Raw genomic sequence first — 16,122 nt, 5'->3', positions numbered from 1 at the left:
TACTCAAACTGTTCAAGTAGCACAGCGTCTTACACAGCACCATAAAATGCTCATTTTTTAGCCATTACCCCTAAAGCAGGGCAGAATATTTCCCTGTTGGTGTACCTCATACCAACCACAAAACCAGGGTACATAAAATCTGAAGGAAAGCCAAGTTATTTTGTCACACGAGGTAGAAAATCTGCAATCTTCTTGGCAACAAAATGTAACAACAATAACAAAGGTGTTTAACAATTTGTTCCCCCTTTCATAACATCACCTAAGTGTCTGAGAAGTGTTTGTATCCTGGAATCATTTGTTATTTAGGGCACACTTGGAGTAAATGTTGGCCTTTTATATTTTTTCAGTGTTACTTCTTCATTATTTTTTTTTTAAAAAAAACACCACCAAAAACACAGCACACTATTAATCACTTTTAAACAGCAGGCAATATTAACTAGCTAAGTAATTAAAACAATTGTGTTTTCTTTTCTTTTCTTTGCATTTTAATTGTGGGGGTGATTTGTAAACCACTTTCCACTATTAGACCATCAACTGAAGTCTCAAAATTTCAACGTTATCATAATTTCAAGTTCTTTACGCCATGCTTCTGAAGAACTGTGAAAATATGGATAGGATAAAAAGTGAACCAAATGAAATTCTCACTCTTGTACACTATCCACATTAAAAAAGATTCAGGCACAGCTACTCTCAGTCAGGAGATACCCATGTTATGCCTACATGGCAGGCAGCTGTAAAAGATGAGTTGACAGTCAGAACAACAACAAAAAAAGTGGCAATCTGAATTCACCACCCTAAATGTGACTGAATTAAAAGATAGATATTTCACAGTCCTCCAACTGAGTGAACAAACCTAGCAGTTCTCATTTCCACTCATCATGTTGTTGTTTTCCAAAATAAAAAATCCCAATTTCTTTCCCGTCTCCTGTGAAGACATTTGTGAATTTCAGAATGCTTTTACCAAACCAGAACTGCTGAATAGCTCTGTGGTTTAGGTATCTGGCTGTGGAGCCAGAGGTTGGGAGTCATGGTTCCTCCTCAACAGGGGTTGAACTCGATGATCCATAGCATCTTTTTCAACTCTGCAGTTCTAAGACCATTATTATTATTATTATTATTATTATTATTATTATTATTATTATTATTATTATTATTATTATTATTATTATTATTATTATTATTATTGTCGTCGTCGTCGTCGTCGTCGTCGTCATCGTTGTTGTTGTTGTTATTAGTAGTAGTAGTAGTAGTAGTAGTAGTAGTAGTAGTATTATTAGTATTATTTTTTAAAAAACAATGTATTTTCCTACAAACAAATATACTGAATGTGATGCTCAATTATCCTTTGTCTCCATAGACGGCAACCACAGACCACAGTGCTTTCTTAGTGACCATTCTGTTATACAGCTTACATTGTTTGCAGACAATATCCCACTATTTAGCCACATCCCAATCATAAAAGTGCTCTTTTAATGTTGTTTCTCGGAGCTGTTAAAGATGTTCTTAAATAAATGAAACACCTCATTAATGTGATCATAAACCAATTATTTCTATCAGTAGCAATTTATCCCTTTCTATTTTTATATCGATGTGATAATTCTATATCTTTGGATTCCCAGTATGTGCAGGGGACAGAGTGATGGACTATGAATCTGGAGAACAGTCTTTGAATCCCACCTTGGCCATGGAAGCTCACAGGAGGTGCGTAACTGGTAAACCCACTCTTTAAGTATCTTACTTATCCTGAAAGCCACGTTAGGGTCACTGTAAGTCGGTTCTGACTTGATAGCACAGAACACAAACAATTCTATATCATGTGTAAACCAGGCTAGCTCTGCAACTTGACTTGAACACAGCAGGTACTGTATTGATATAGCTGCGGTGCCTTGAGTTTCTGGTGTGGTGGGATATTCACATCATGATGAAGAATTACCATATTGACTTCAAATTTCATCTGAGACAGGGTATCAGCAGCAACTCTAGTCATCATACAAATAAAATATATGTTTCTTCCACAGAATTTCCCAATTTGTATTTGATGGTATGTCATCCCCTGCTTCCGGCAACATTCATTCAAACTGCAGGGTGTGTTGTTGTACAAGAAGACTGCATAAGATCTCTGCTAATAACACATGTTACTGTGAATTTTTCCAAGGGAATTTTTCTGGCAGTTGGCATCAATTAACATTAGCAACAACAGCTTATGAAGTGTGTGAATCGAGACATATTTATCATAACTTGAAAATTAAGTTTGTTCATGACTTTCTTCTGATATTTTTATTGCTATATTATTTCACTGGTGAAAGAACCTAGGCTTACACTGGATAGAATGTTTCTTAGTCTGATTAAAGGAAGCCTTTGAGGAGATGGCAGAGTTGGGCACCCTGTGCCTCTCTGCCTGAAGCTGTGGTCATACCAGCGAAATGTCCCCCTGTTTTCACATGTCTTGTACTTGCTGAGCAGTCATGTGTTGGGGTCACGTGACATATATTTCAGGATGTGCACAAGGCAGTGTTATAAACAGCGTTCCGAAGTGTTCCCAACATTCAGGTGCACTTGCATCAGCCAGGCTTGGAAAGGTTTCCTCAAGGGCTTGGGCAAATTCCTCCACTTTTCTTTGATCATGAGTCCTGCTGATGTCAATACGTGGTTTTCCTTCCTTTTTCATGTGATACAATCTCTTTGTTAGTAGTTTTACTCTACTACACATCAGGGAGTGATCAGTATCACAATCAGCACTCTGGTAACTGTGTGTGATGGTAATACAGTGATGCCTCGCTTAACGGGTGCCTCGTTTAATGACGAATCTGCATAGCAACGAATTTTTTGCGATCATTTTTGCGATCGCATTGCGATCGTTTAGATAGGAAAATACCGCTTTGCGATGATCGGTACCCTGTTTCACATACCGATCATCGCATAGCGATGATTTTCCAACAGCTGATCGGCGGTTCAAAAATGGCTGCCAGGTAAATAAAATGGCTGCCCGCTGTGTTTTTGCCCAGATTCTTCGCTTACCGGGCAGCGAAAATGGCCACCGTATGGAGGATTTTTGCTTAAAGGTGAGTTTTTTGCGCATAGGAATGCATTAAACGGGTTTTAATGCATTCCTATGGGCTTTTTATTTCTGCATAGCGACGAAATTGCTTTGCAGCGATTTTTGCTGCACGGATTATCATTGCTATGCGGGGCACCACTGTACTAGGAAGGCTAGAGTGTCTAGTGAGAATCAAATCGAGCTGATGTCAATGCTTGGATCTTGGATGTCTCCAAGAAACTCTGTGTTGAAGCTGACACAAAGAACATAGTAACAGCAAAACTCCAACAAGCATTGGCCATTTTCATTCATCTTCCCAATGCCAAAATGGCCTAGACAAGTGGCTAAGAACTGTGATCAGCACCAACTCTAGCGTTAAAGTCTCCGAGAATGAACAATGGCTCTCTTGGGGATTTTTTGATAGTAGCTGCCAGATCATTGTAGAATTTGTCTTTGACTTCTGTTGTAGATGACAGTGTTGGTGCATATGCACTAATGAGGGTGACCGGTCCCACTGATGAGTGGAGCTGCAGAGACAGGATTCTTTCCCTCCCCAGATGGAACAACAGATCCTGCCCTCTCCATCTTGACTGATTGGTCAGTGAATTAAAAAAAAAAAAAAGAAAAAGTCTGATCCTCCCTATAAAACTTCCCTGCTCCTCCAGGTGTATGCACTCCTATTTTTCTTTCCTATTTACCAATTTAGAGTCTAAAAAGTAAAATCAGAAAATTTTGCATGCCAAATTCAGAGTAAAATCAGAGAATTTCATGCATTAATGGCGCACGCTTCTGGTAGCACTTATTTAAAGCTAAAACCCCATCGCCTCAGACCATGCAGTCAGAGAGAACAAACATCAGAGCAAACACCCCCTTGCAAGCCTAAAAATCCACAAGCTTGGGAAAAAAATACCACGCCAAATAAAATGTCATCCCAGACACAACTCACTTCCCTCTGCTTCCTCTGCAGAGAAGTCCCTTGGACTACTCCCCTGACTTCTAGCTGTGAGTCTGTTTGTTGGTGTGGGAGATATGGTGTCTGGCACATAAAGATGATAGTGCTGGTTTCAGTATATTAATATCTTAGTTACTGTTGTGTAACTGCTCCACAATGGTATCAATTCACATGCCCTGTGAGATCTTTGCTTTGCAAGTATACAAAGCTCACCCAACTGAAAACAACTCAGCTCCCAAATGTGCAAGGGGATAGGAAATGCTCCCTTGCACAGATGTCAATGATAGGGTTACTACATGTGCAATTGACCTTTGTATGCATAGTTAGAATGAACGACATTTTTGCTATGTCAATTAATTAAAATTGCCCTTCTAAATAACTCTCCAAATAAACCTGGCGGCACATCTTTATGATGCCTTTAGTAGGGATGAAGATGTTCAGGTGTTTACATTTAATAAACTTAGGGCTCTATAGAAAAATACATCATCATTTATTATTGTAACATTTTCAACAGGTGTAACTGGTATCAAATGTTTTCTTGGTCTGAACGGTATTCCTTCTATACAAATGCCACCGTTAGCCAATTAGTAGACAATACCCTGATGTTTTAGCCACATAGTCTTCTCCCGTTGTCATAGGAGGGTAATAAGAATGCTTATTGTGCCAGGGATTACCTCCAGATGGCCAATCACAAAACAAACAGCAGAGCTTGGTTTGTGGAATTATGAACAGCTGACTGTAAATGCTTAAGGAACTGCCAGTTATACCAGTGAGCTTTGCCCTCCCACCCTGGAATAATGAGGTGAGACCCAATAATGGGATGAAACAGGGCGACACTTTATTGATTATCACTTTCAATTCACTGGCCCTTCAAGTAATCAAATGGGGCCTGTGGTAGTGCGGAATGATGCTGGAAGCGAAGGTCTCACAGGACCCTTACTTTATGACACTGGGTGAGTGTCCAGCCCCGAGGTAGTGCAGCCCATATGTCCATGTGTCCTCAGCCGGCCATTGTTTGACCACCCCCGGGCCTCTGGCCTCCTATCTCTTGGCAGCTTTTGGTCCAGAGGTGTTCCCAGTGTCTCTCCCCCCCTCCGGACCACAGTCTCGTGATCCACGGCTCTGAGGGCTCAGATGCCCTATACCCCACTTGAACTCCATGGGGAACTCACTGATCCATCTCCATTCCCCACTACCCACCACCACAAGAAACTAGCCTAGCTATGTCCCCTGCCCGCCATACGATCCAAGTCGTACAGCAGGCCTCTTTGAATATCTTGCAAAAAGATCTCCAAACCTACTTCTGACAAATGGACCCCATCATTCTGAAATAGTTCAGCCCTCACACTTATTGCCTGATGACCAATCACCATTCCCAGCTCCTTGAATACTGTGCTGCACACTCTGCACACTTCCCAGTTTACAATCCTCCGAGCCTTGTTAATGCAAGGAGCGGGGCAATCTGCCCTCCAGACCATCCTGGATATGATCATGGACCACACAATATTGGTCCATGAGTAAGCCACTTTCCATGCCTGTAAACCTTCCACAATCTCCATACTCAGTGATTTGTCTGTCTGATTGCAGGTTATTACCACCCAGGTGTAAGACCAAGACATCCGGAGGCCGTATCTCTGCATCATCCCATGTTGCACCCTTAAAATCCTTCCACCTCATTCCACTTCAGCCTCTCCATTCTATGAAAGTGGAATGAAGTGGCCTCCAAGATGATTTTTTGGTGTAATGGGGCTGCCCAAAACACAAAGCTATGGCCCACAATCCAAATCCTCATCCATTTGCCATTGGCCCCTGGATCTGCAAAACAACACAAAGATGGCCAGCAACCATCCTACACTTGTAATAATTTATGAATATACAACTTGTATCTGTTTGATGACCAATGCCCCATCCTTTTGATAGCTTCCGGTCCATATCCTAAAGCAGCGGCTGTCAATGCTGTTCCTATCCTGAATGAGTGTATCCCAAAATGCCATCTCTGCAACCCCAACCATTGAAGCGCAAGCTCCGTTAGCCTCCAAAACTGGTATTTAGTAAGGGGGAGGCCATCATTATGGCAAAAGAAATGTCCACTATGCTCCCCTCTCAATTGCAGATAAGGTACCACGACCCTAACAGGGCATATGTGACTAATTAAACACTGGCCCAGCATGATGTTCATTCTTTTAGCTCTTTGGTACGTCTTCAAACACCTAATATGAATTACATTTTTATTTTTCACCACTTATATATCTTCCTTTTGTAATGCTGCCACCAACTTATCTGCCTTACTTGCAGCAACCACCTCACTGATTTGAAGTGTGCCCAAAAAGGCCGCCAATGATGTTGCCTTAAACAACTGTTTCAAAATTATTCCTACATATGTCCTCCCAACTTTTGCTAAGCTAAACCAAAATCTCAGGGGTGAATGGGGATCTAACATCAGGCAACCTGTCAGTTTCCTTACTCCATCCCTCAATCATTTTCTTAACCCAATAATCTCCTGTGAAGTCAGGGTATCCCTGAACTTTTGCGTACTATGCCACAGCAGACATCTTAGCTTGTATTGAGCCGGGCAATAAGCCTTACCTATTGAGATATGTTGCAAATCGTTGTAAATGTTCTACTGGGGCTGGCCATGTAAATTGTAGACCCACGGTAGACCTGAATCCTCAAAACTTAGTACTCACAGCTGTGTACACCTTACGAGTCCTGGGAGCCAATGCCAGCCCTATGGCATGCTCGGCCTCTTCTCGCCAATTAGCCAGACATCCAGAGGAAGAATCTCGGGACACTTTCTGGCTCCTGGCACTAACTCCCTGAACCGTTCCATCTGCAGACATGACAGGGCATCAACTATACTATTATCTGGCCACAGGATATGTCTGGCCTGAACTACTATATTAAATTGCAGTGTGCACAATGTGAAGGCTCTGAGCAACCTCATAACATGCGTTGAGTTAGAGGTCATGTTAGTGCGTGAACACGCGGAAATTTAGCAGAGTCAAGATCCTGATGGCAAAATGACTCACTCAGACATGATCAGCTTCTTCCGGCACCAGACGTGTATTTACAGGATATTTACAAATATACAGAGCAACAGCATGACACCATTAATTCATCAGAAGAGCAGGAACACATCTTCTCTACACAGTCCACATATATACACTTATGCATCTGGCTGTATCCAATCAGCACAGATTTTGTATCATCTTTGAGCCAGCCCTCCTGAGTCACTGTGACTCAGCATTTTGACACACCTGAATATCATGGCTGCTCATTAATATATTTGTTCTGCTCAGGCCTGTAAATTTTATACTCTGACAGGTAAGTGTATTAATCACATGAACCATTGTCTGGTTATCGCACCAACATCGCACCACTGAATTAGACCACTCTTCTGACCAGAGCCATAACACTCCTACAATGGGTAATTATTCCAGAAAGATTAGGTCTCTAGTGAGACCCACTTCTGCCCAACTCTCCGGCCACTGGCCAGCACACCATCTACCCCTAAAATAAATTCCAAAGTCCAAGGAATCTGAAACATCCATTTGCACCTGGAAGTCAGCCCCTAAGCAAAGGTCTCTTCTCCAAAATGACACCCCATTAAGTCCATATAAAAATTTGGTCAGGACTAACATGTCCTGCCTCATACCCCTCGTGACTCTTGTTCTATGTAAAGGCCTTCATAATCCATTCATGGCATCACAAAAGCATCCAAAGGAAAGCCCTACCTGGAGCTATCATCCTACAAGCAAAGTTCAAATGTCCCACTATTTGTTGTAATTCCCTAAGTGCGATCTTCCTTTTGCCTAAAAGAACTTTCGATCTATCCCTAAGCTCCCTAAGCCTATTCAATGGGAGGCGACATTCTTCTGCCTCTGCGTCCAATTCTGTTCCCAGGAAAGTCAGAATGGATGATGGTCCTTCTGTCTTCTCCTCTGTCAATGGCAGCTCCAATTCCTTAGCCATGTCCTGAAAGGCCTTCAAGAGCCGCAAACACTAGCTCTCACTACATGTTCCATGCCCTTTACAGATTTTAGGTTCTCAGCCCATGAGCCTTTCCTCTCTCCCACTGCTGGTATTCTAAAGCTGAATTTAAATCCTTCTAGTAAATATGTTGCATCATCCCTCCTTAGATAATCCTGTAACCACCTTTCCAAAACTGGTACCTTAATGGGGCTGGGGCCCTTTTGCAGGGGGCTGCCTGCTCCCCTTGGCTTTCTTTCCTCTGCCTCCATCTTTTCCACCGGCTCTCTGCCCTCTCCTAAAGCAATCGGAGCCTGCATGCTGGACTCCACAAATTGAACATTCATGTCTGTATCTGCATGGGTTCAAACCCCCCACCAAGTCCTCCGCAGATGACTGAAAGTGTTGCTGCGTCACTGCAAAACTGAAAGCAGAATTGCTCTGACGCAGCAGCAGGCAGCCTTCTCCCAGGACTGCAAGTCTCCAAAGAGGCCGAATGGGGGAGGAGTGCCTGTTTTAAACATTCTAGTAAACCTCCCGCCTCCCTTCCCAAATAGCCAGGATGTGAAACCATGTCTCGCGCTCTTCTGAGGGAGAAGGCAAAGATGCTCCACACAGCAAAGCTTCTTCCCCACAGAGCACGCCATCCTGTAGCCTCTAACTCAGATCTAAAATGTCAAAATGGTGAATTACTTGGGATTTTGTTTTTACACTTTACCCTGACTGTTTGTTATGAAGTAAAGTTGAGTTATTATGTACTACTGTGTCACTACAGTTGTCATTACAAGTGTTACTGTGTCAGTAGGCCATTCTTCTGTACTAGAGTTGGCAAACAGAAATTGAAAAGTAAAAATTGGACACAACTCATCCATCTCCAGTAGAAATTTCCATTAAATCTATTGGAGTAATTTCCCAAACATATAAGACACTATTTTTGGACTAGTGTTTGTTGTTGTTGACTGGCCATACTCTTTAGAGTATCATGGGAGTTGTAGTTCAAATAAATAACTTTACTCAACTCTGCCCATCTTCCTCTGTTCTTTTCTCTAGGTAAAAATACTCATGCATAAGTGCTCCCAAGTGGGTTTACCTGGCCACAATACATAGCAATTGACCTATTCATGTGTTATGCCTAAAACTATGTATGAGGGTGGTGGTGGACACACAGGAAGGTACCACATAAGGTTCACACTGTGTCTTCACCCCACCAGAAGTCCCTGAATCTTCCAAAATCTGAAGCACAGACTTTAAGTATGCTTAGCTCAGTGTACTTACAGTGCTTGCAGGATCAGTGGCTTGACCTTGTGGCTCTTGAATATACAGTTAAATGCACTTACAACTGCTGCTGTAGAACTTTGTGTTCCTGCTGCTTGATGAAGGTTTCTATGATTTCTGGGTGGGCGGAATCACATGAGTCGAGTTTGCATGTATCCCACATGCTCACTACCCTTTTAGATTTGTCATAATTCCTGCCATAACATGTAAGTAGGACTAGTTACTAATGAAGACACTTCATCAAAGTCTTTTATTTTATTTTTATTTTTTTTGGTGGTTGGAATAGTTTCCCGTACCAGATCCTGCCTCCAGAATGAGACCAAGACAATCATGCGCTTTTTTATCTGGGGAGCTATATTTTGTACAATTTGGACAAAATGTTTCCAGCAAGTTTTCCTTCTGTGAAGCTAAGCATACAGTCTAGGGAAACAAAAAAGACCAGACTAACTGCTTAAAAAAATAGAAACATCCTTTCTCTATTTTTTGGAGTCCATTAAACAAGGTAGCACTTCCTGTAGTTTTAAATGTTGCACATTTACAGAGATGCATAAATATTAATTTTGCAAATGCACAAAGAGAAATCATGAGAATTTTGTTTTCCACTTTCTCATTTCTCACACGAGAATGAACCAATCCTAGAATTGTATCTCCAGTGCCATAGCTCCAAGTGGCCTTTGGAACATCAATAGATTTCTGTTTCAAGGCACTCTTATAATTTCCCACTAAGCAAAGAAAAGAATATGCATTATGTGAGTTATTTTGTAGGAGCTGAAAATGAATGTGAGCGGAGTTCATTTTAGTATTTTCTCAACCTTCTCTGAACTAAACACAATAGCCAATGAAATAAAATGAATTGAAATGATTTTATTATAGTCATGTTGTCCTCTGCAAACAGTAGAGTGAGGGCTGCTTGATCATTCCAAGTTGGCAGGATAGCTCATTAAGCTAGTCTTTATATCAAAATCTCTCTAAAGAGAAAATTATATCAAGTATAGGCTAGTCTACTTTCATACTTATTGCCCTGTTGTCAATGTGCATTGAATTGTTTTTGTATAAGGAAAAATGTTGTTCTGTGGCTTAGGTAGTATCTGTGAAAAGTAGACTTCAAATCATTCCAACTGTATTCTGTTAATAATCCCAACTAGACTAGAGCCATTAAATGAATGAGACATGTTACATCATGAAGGGTGCCAGGACTAATTCCTGACTTTTAGCCTGTCTCTGATGCATTAATCAATCATCCAGAGACAAGGAGATCCAATATATTTGTTTATTTTCAGCTGAAAGCAAACTAATAGATGCAACTTCACCCACCAAAACATGTGAAGAAACATCCCTCAGATACCAAGTATACATTTTTATAAGTTTAAATGAGAAGAGGAAGACAAGGGGTAGGGAGAAGGAAGAGACAAGAGAGGAGTTGCAGGTGTCCAGGCAACTGGCAATAATTCATTTTTCCAGGTTCCATGTCAAGCGCCTGGTTTTCTCCAAGGACAAATTCCCAATTTAAATTGGAAAAAATCGCTTTGTGACGATCAGTAAGCTGTTTCGCTTACCGATTATCGCATAGCGATCTTTTTCCTACAGCTGATTGGTGGTTCCAAAATGGCCAACAGGAAAAAACAGGGCCGCCCGCTGTGTTTAGGGATGGATTCCTAGCATAATGGGCAGCGAAAATGGCCACCGTATTGAGGATTTCCGCTTAAAGGTATGTTTTAAGCCCATAGGAACGCATTGAAGGGGTTTCAATGCATTCTTATGGACTTTTTAAAACAGCTTAGCGATGTTTTTGGTTAGCAGCAATTTCTGCTGCACCAATTAACATCGCTAAGCGAGGCACCACTGTAGATAGATAGATAGATAGATAGATAGATAGATAGATAGATAGATAGATAGATAGATAGATAGATAGATAGATAGATAGATAGATAGATAGATAGATAGATAGATAGATAGATAGATAGATAGATAGATAGATAGATATTATATCCATATTTCTATATAGTTAGATACAGAGTGAGGCTAGTTGAGTAATACATAATTGGTGGAGAAGTGTGTGGCTGTAGAGACTAGTGGTTAGCTTTAAAAGGAGTGTGGTTCAGAGGGGGGATGTTCTCTGGGAGAGGCCAAGGTAATAAGGGGAAACAGCCTGTGAAGAACCATGTGGCTCCTCAAGTTTTCCCTCCACCATCATTTTTTGATGAGGAGCAATGGCCCATATGGCAGCAGCTCCAGAATAAAATAACAGCATTAAGAGGCCAAGAAAACAGCTTATGACACCATGCCGCTCAGTGTGCAACAACCTCGCGTTCAGCCAGGGATGCCAAGGGGCACAGGAAGGCTAACCTTAAGGCTCTTACAGAGGATTTATTGTCTCGTTTTTCAGCCTTAGAGGAGGATCATGCAGCATCAAAAACATCCAGGAAGGGAGCGGATGCTTCAGTAGCTACTATTATATGTGGAAGTGAGGAGGAGGAGCAGGGCATGGCTCAAGCAGAAAGGGACGGTCAGCTGCTCGGAGGCAGTGCCGGGAGAATGATGGGGAGGAAACCACTTGTGTAGAGGATCTCGAACCAACTATCACAGATGGGGCACGTGAGTTTTAGAAAGCACAAAACACACAACATTCCCAGCTTGGCCCTGGAGAGGCAGTGGTCAGTTCACTCTGCCAATATACACACCACTGGGCACGCTGGGTCCAGGGGCTACAAGTACCCCATGGCTGAGTGCAAGCACATTGTTAGGTATTTGGGCCTCACCACATTCACAGGCTTCCTTCTCAATAGTCTTAGGCCCAACTGCAGGTGTAGATGTCTGGCCATATCTGGCTGTCCTGGACACAGACTATAGCACAGTTCTCTTGTAGGCTTTGCCTTTGGGGACCATGTTATGCCTTTAGGATATCATCTTAACACAGAAACAAAGGGAAAAATCTAGTGTAAAAATTATGTGGATCTCTTCAAGCTCCTCAATAGAGAAGTAGATAAGAAGGACACAGATAGGGAAGATGAGCGGGAGAAGGAAAGACGCAGGAGGCGTAAGCCAGATAGGACCTGGCCTAACTTGTTACAGGTTTCTTGATCTATGCTGGGGTACTCATGAGAGCTCAGCCTTGGAGGGCCCAGGCATTGTTCCAGTATTTGGATTTGATTTATTGGGAATACGTGGACTTCACGGGGCAGGCATGGTTGATCTAGGATGAATTGTTCCATATGTGGAATGTGATTCATCCAGATTTGTGGTGGGACAAGCCATTGCCAGGCCTTTGGTTACAAATTATGACATTGGCCAGGCCAAAACCTGGAGGTAGGTTCGACAGTGGTCATTTTATCCATAAACCAGGACTGAATGTGAGCTCCCATGCTGGTATGGGACAAGTGGTTCAGCTCCACTTGCTCTGCTGGATTATAATGCCAAGAGCATGCACTCGCATAAGGGATGTTGTTTCCGGCATGAGTGCTCGATCTGTGGGGTCCAGCACTCCAGTACTTAATGTTTTAGAGCCAGGCCTCAAGGAAAGGTCAATAGGACTGCAGCGGTAACATAAAGGCAAACAGGGCAGGATGTTCCCTTAGCAACGGGACCCAGCCCAATTCAGGTTGAAGTATTGGAGAATTGGTTGCTGGACTATCTATGGCACACAGACACACAGTATTTATTGGAAGGTTTGTGGTTTGGTTTTAGAAAACCAGCTTTAAGTGAGTGCAAAGCATTCTTTGCCAAAAATCTAAGGTCAGTGAATGGCACGGAAAACATAGTTTAGGATAAAACTGGAAAAGAAGTATTATGAGATAGTGTTTTGGGACCTTATAAGTATTCCTCATTGGAGACACTTCAGGTATTGCCCTGGGGTGTGGTACCCAAGAAAAATAAGGGAGAATATAGGCTCATTCACTATTTGTCTTACCCAGAAGGGGAGTCAAGGCACGATGCCCTTCCACAGGAGCATTGCAATGTGTGCTACACCTCCTTGATGAGGCAGCACGTATGGTCCTTAGATGTGGAATTGGGGCAGAGCTTGAGAAATGCAACAGTCATCAGCATTTCATATTCCTCCAGTCCATCCATTAGACTTTGACCTTTTGGGGTCTTTTAATTTCAAGGTTCTTATTATATTTATAGGGCCTTGCCTGAGAGCTGTTCCTTTTCCTGCACTGCATTTGAGCAGTTCAGTTTATTTTGGAATGGAAGCTCAGGAGTGGGAAGGATTATAAGAACACTTCTCATTGTTTGGAGGACTATCTTTTGTGATGAACACAACACTGGTCACTGCTGAATTATATTGGAAACCTTCCTAAGAATGGTGCAGGAGTTGGAGTTGTCATTAGCTGGGGAAGAAACAGTAGGGCCTGCTGCAGCACTTACTTTCAAGGGAATTGGGAGGTGGTCATTCAATAGCTTATCATGATATAATGCCAGAACATTCCCTCATGTCTGGGTAGGGGCCTGGTTCCTTTTGACATTGCTTTGGTAGTGTTGGCAAGGTGGCTACATGTCATGGTGATTAGCAGCATTTGGCTTGCAACTCACAATTGTGTTTAATACACTTGGGATGTAATGGTCGGGCCTGTACAGTTGAATGGCCTGATCTTGATGTACTACATGATCTCAGGTGGCTAAGGGTAAATGACCCTGTGATGGGCATTATATGGCCCATGGCCATCCTGAGGCTTGAGTGGAGAACAGAATGCTGAGTTCAACGAGTTAACACATAGCTTGATATAATGGCCATGAATTGGTGATTGGTCACCAAGAAATCCACATGGTTTGGCCCGAGCTCTTTTGGACTGTCCAGCGTGTTAACACTGCATGGAAGTGTTGACAGTGAAGTGTATCAAGCAGTGCTCAATGGCCTTGGATTGGTGAATCATCACCAGAATTTGCATAGAGAGGCCTGAGCTGTGCTGGCATGGCCAGTGGGCTAACACTGCGTGGAGGAGTGTTAACAGTGAAGTGCATTGTTCAATGACTGGATCGGTGAATCATCACCAAGAAATTATCATGGCTCAGAGTTCTATAGCATGATGGAATGCACCTCTCAGGCAGAGGTTTGGATCTATATATTAAGGAAACTGGGAGATCTGTGCTAACAGGCCTGAGATCTTTCAGCTGGAAGGAGTACATCTCTCTGAAAGAGGCTTGGAGATATTTTTGGCAGATGAGGGACTGCTTTTGGAGCTCGAGAGGCTCTATGGAGGGCATAAGCCTTCAGAGTAGCTTGCCCTTATGCCATGGCAGGTAGTGCGGATAAAGCAGGTTTCGGTGAGTCCCCTCACAACCATAAGTAATGTATAGCTCATCTGATCTCCCAGCACTGCAGATGATCTGCTGGGGCCGCTCCCAGATCAACAGTCAACAAGAAGGAAGGGAATTGAGGTCTGGGGGTGGTCAACTTTGGGCCAGCTAGGTTCTCGTCTTCACGACTGCAAGATCTTGGGGCCTGGGACTCACCCATAGTTTGGTTAAGGGTCCGTTGAGACCCCTCTGCAAAACCTGATTCTTCTCTACAGCAAGACTCCCCTTTTTCATTGAGGATAAATTGAATATTTAATAAAGTGTGGCCCATGCTTATTCCATAACATTTGTCTCACGTCTTTATTCCAGGATAAGGGGATAATGGGTGGGGGAGGCTCCATGTTTTAAAGTGTATAGAACCCACAGTATAGAAGGAGGTGTGCTAGGCCTTCATCCTGCTTTGTCTCTTTAATCATGGAATCTTGAGTGTCTAAAGAGGGGGAAATGTTGTACCCAACAGCCTTTCCAAGTGACCATAACCTTCATGAGGGGGGTGACTTGATATGAAGAGGCTTCTCAAGAACATCAGTTTGCTCCTTTCAGGCAGTTCTATTTCAGTGATTAAGGGAAGGTGGCAGGGCTAGCACACTCCAATATATGTGTGCTGCAAGTACTTTAGAGCAGAATTGAGTGGGGCTAGGGCTGGATATTAAACACAGATTACAGTGAAGAATGCCCAAATAGGGCAACACTCATGGTTTAAAGCTGAGCCAGTTCATTTTGAAAATGACTAAGATTTTATGCTTGCCTTTATTGGCATCCCTTCCAGATGCTTGCCTCTTTTGACAACAGGATGGAGGGGTTGGAAGCTGCTGATCTTTATGGGCCCTTCTGCTTCAGTTGCCTTTAAAAGGTAGCTCTAGATCCGTCTGCCCTGAAATTGGTATTTTGTCTAAGGGTAATGGTAAGCTTTCTAGCATCTAGTCATTGCATGGATGAAGTTGTTTCATCTTATGTTCAAAATAAAAATTCATTTTATGGAGGGGAAGCAGCCTGGATAAGCCATCGTTCTAGTATAAACACAAAAGCTGTAAACTGTAGAGAAGACAATTGTAAAACTCACCTAAAAGCAGGAATGCTAAATGGCTCTTTGTTTACCTTGAAATGGGATCCATTTGAAATACATGCTATTACTGGTCACAGGAACAGGAGCTTGCAAAATGGTGAGGCTGAATCTCTTTGCACCATAAATGGTCTATTTTTCTACTAGGCAGGAGCTAAGTGAAAGAGAAACTATCTATTTTTCTCCAAACTTAAAATCAAAAGTGCCCTCTTGGTTAGGTTTCAGAAGGAAGCATCTATCTAAAACAGCAATCACACTGCCAGCAACTTCCAAGATGACAGCCACTTTTCCTATTCTTTTTTAGCGTGCAAACAAAAGTTCTGTTCAGCCAGAAACATTTATGTGTTCATGATTAGATGGAGGAAGAGTTTGGGGCTGCACCTGGATGCTGTCCCTAATGATGGATGGATCAGTCTGTTTCTCCCCTATGTCAGTCATACAAGACTATTTCACCAGAAAAAAAAATCCATACGCCATTTCTGATAACAGGGGCAGTCTGAACAAAACAATACCATTTTCAAGTGGGTTTTT

The sequence above is a fragment of the Pogona vitticeps genome, chromosome 4, assembly GCF_051106095.1.
Source record: "Pogona vitticeps strain Pit_001003342236 chromosome 4, PviZW2.1, whole genome shotgun sequence".
Taxonomy (NCBI): Eukaryota; Metazoa; Chordata; class Lepidosauria; order Squamata; family Agamidae; genus Pogona; species Pogona vitticeps.
Note: the sequence above shows the minus strand (reverse complement) of the source record.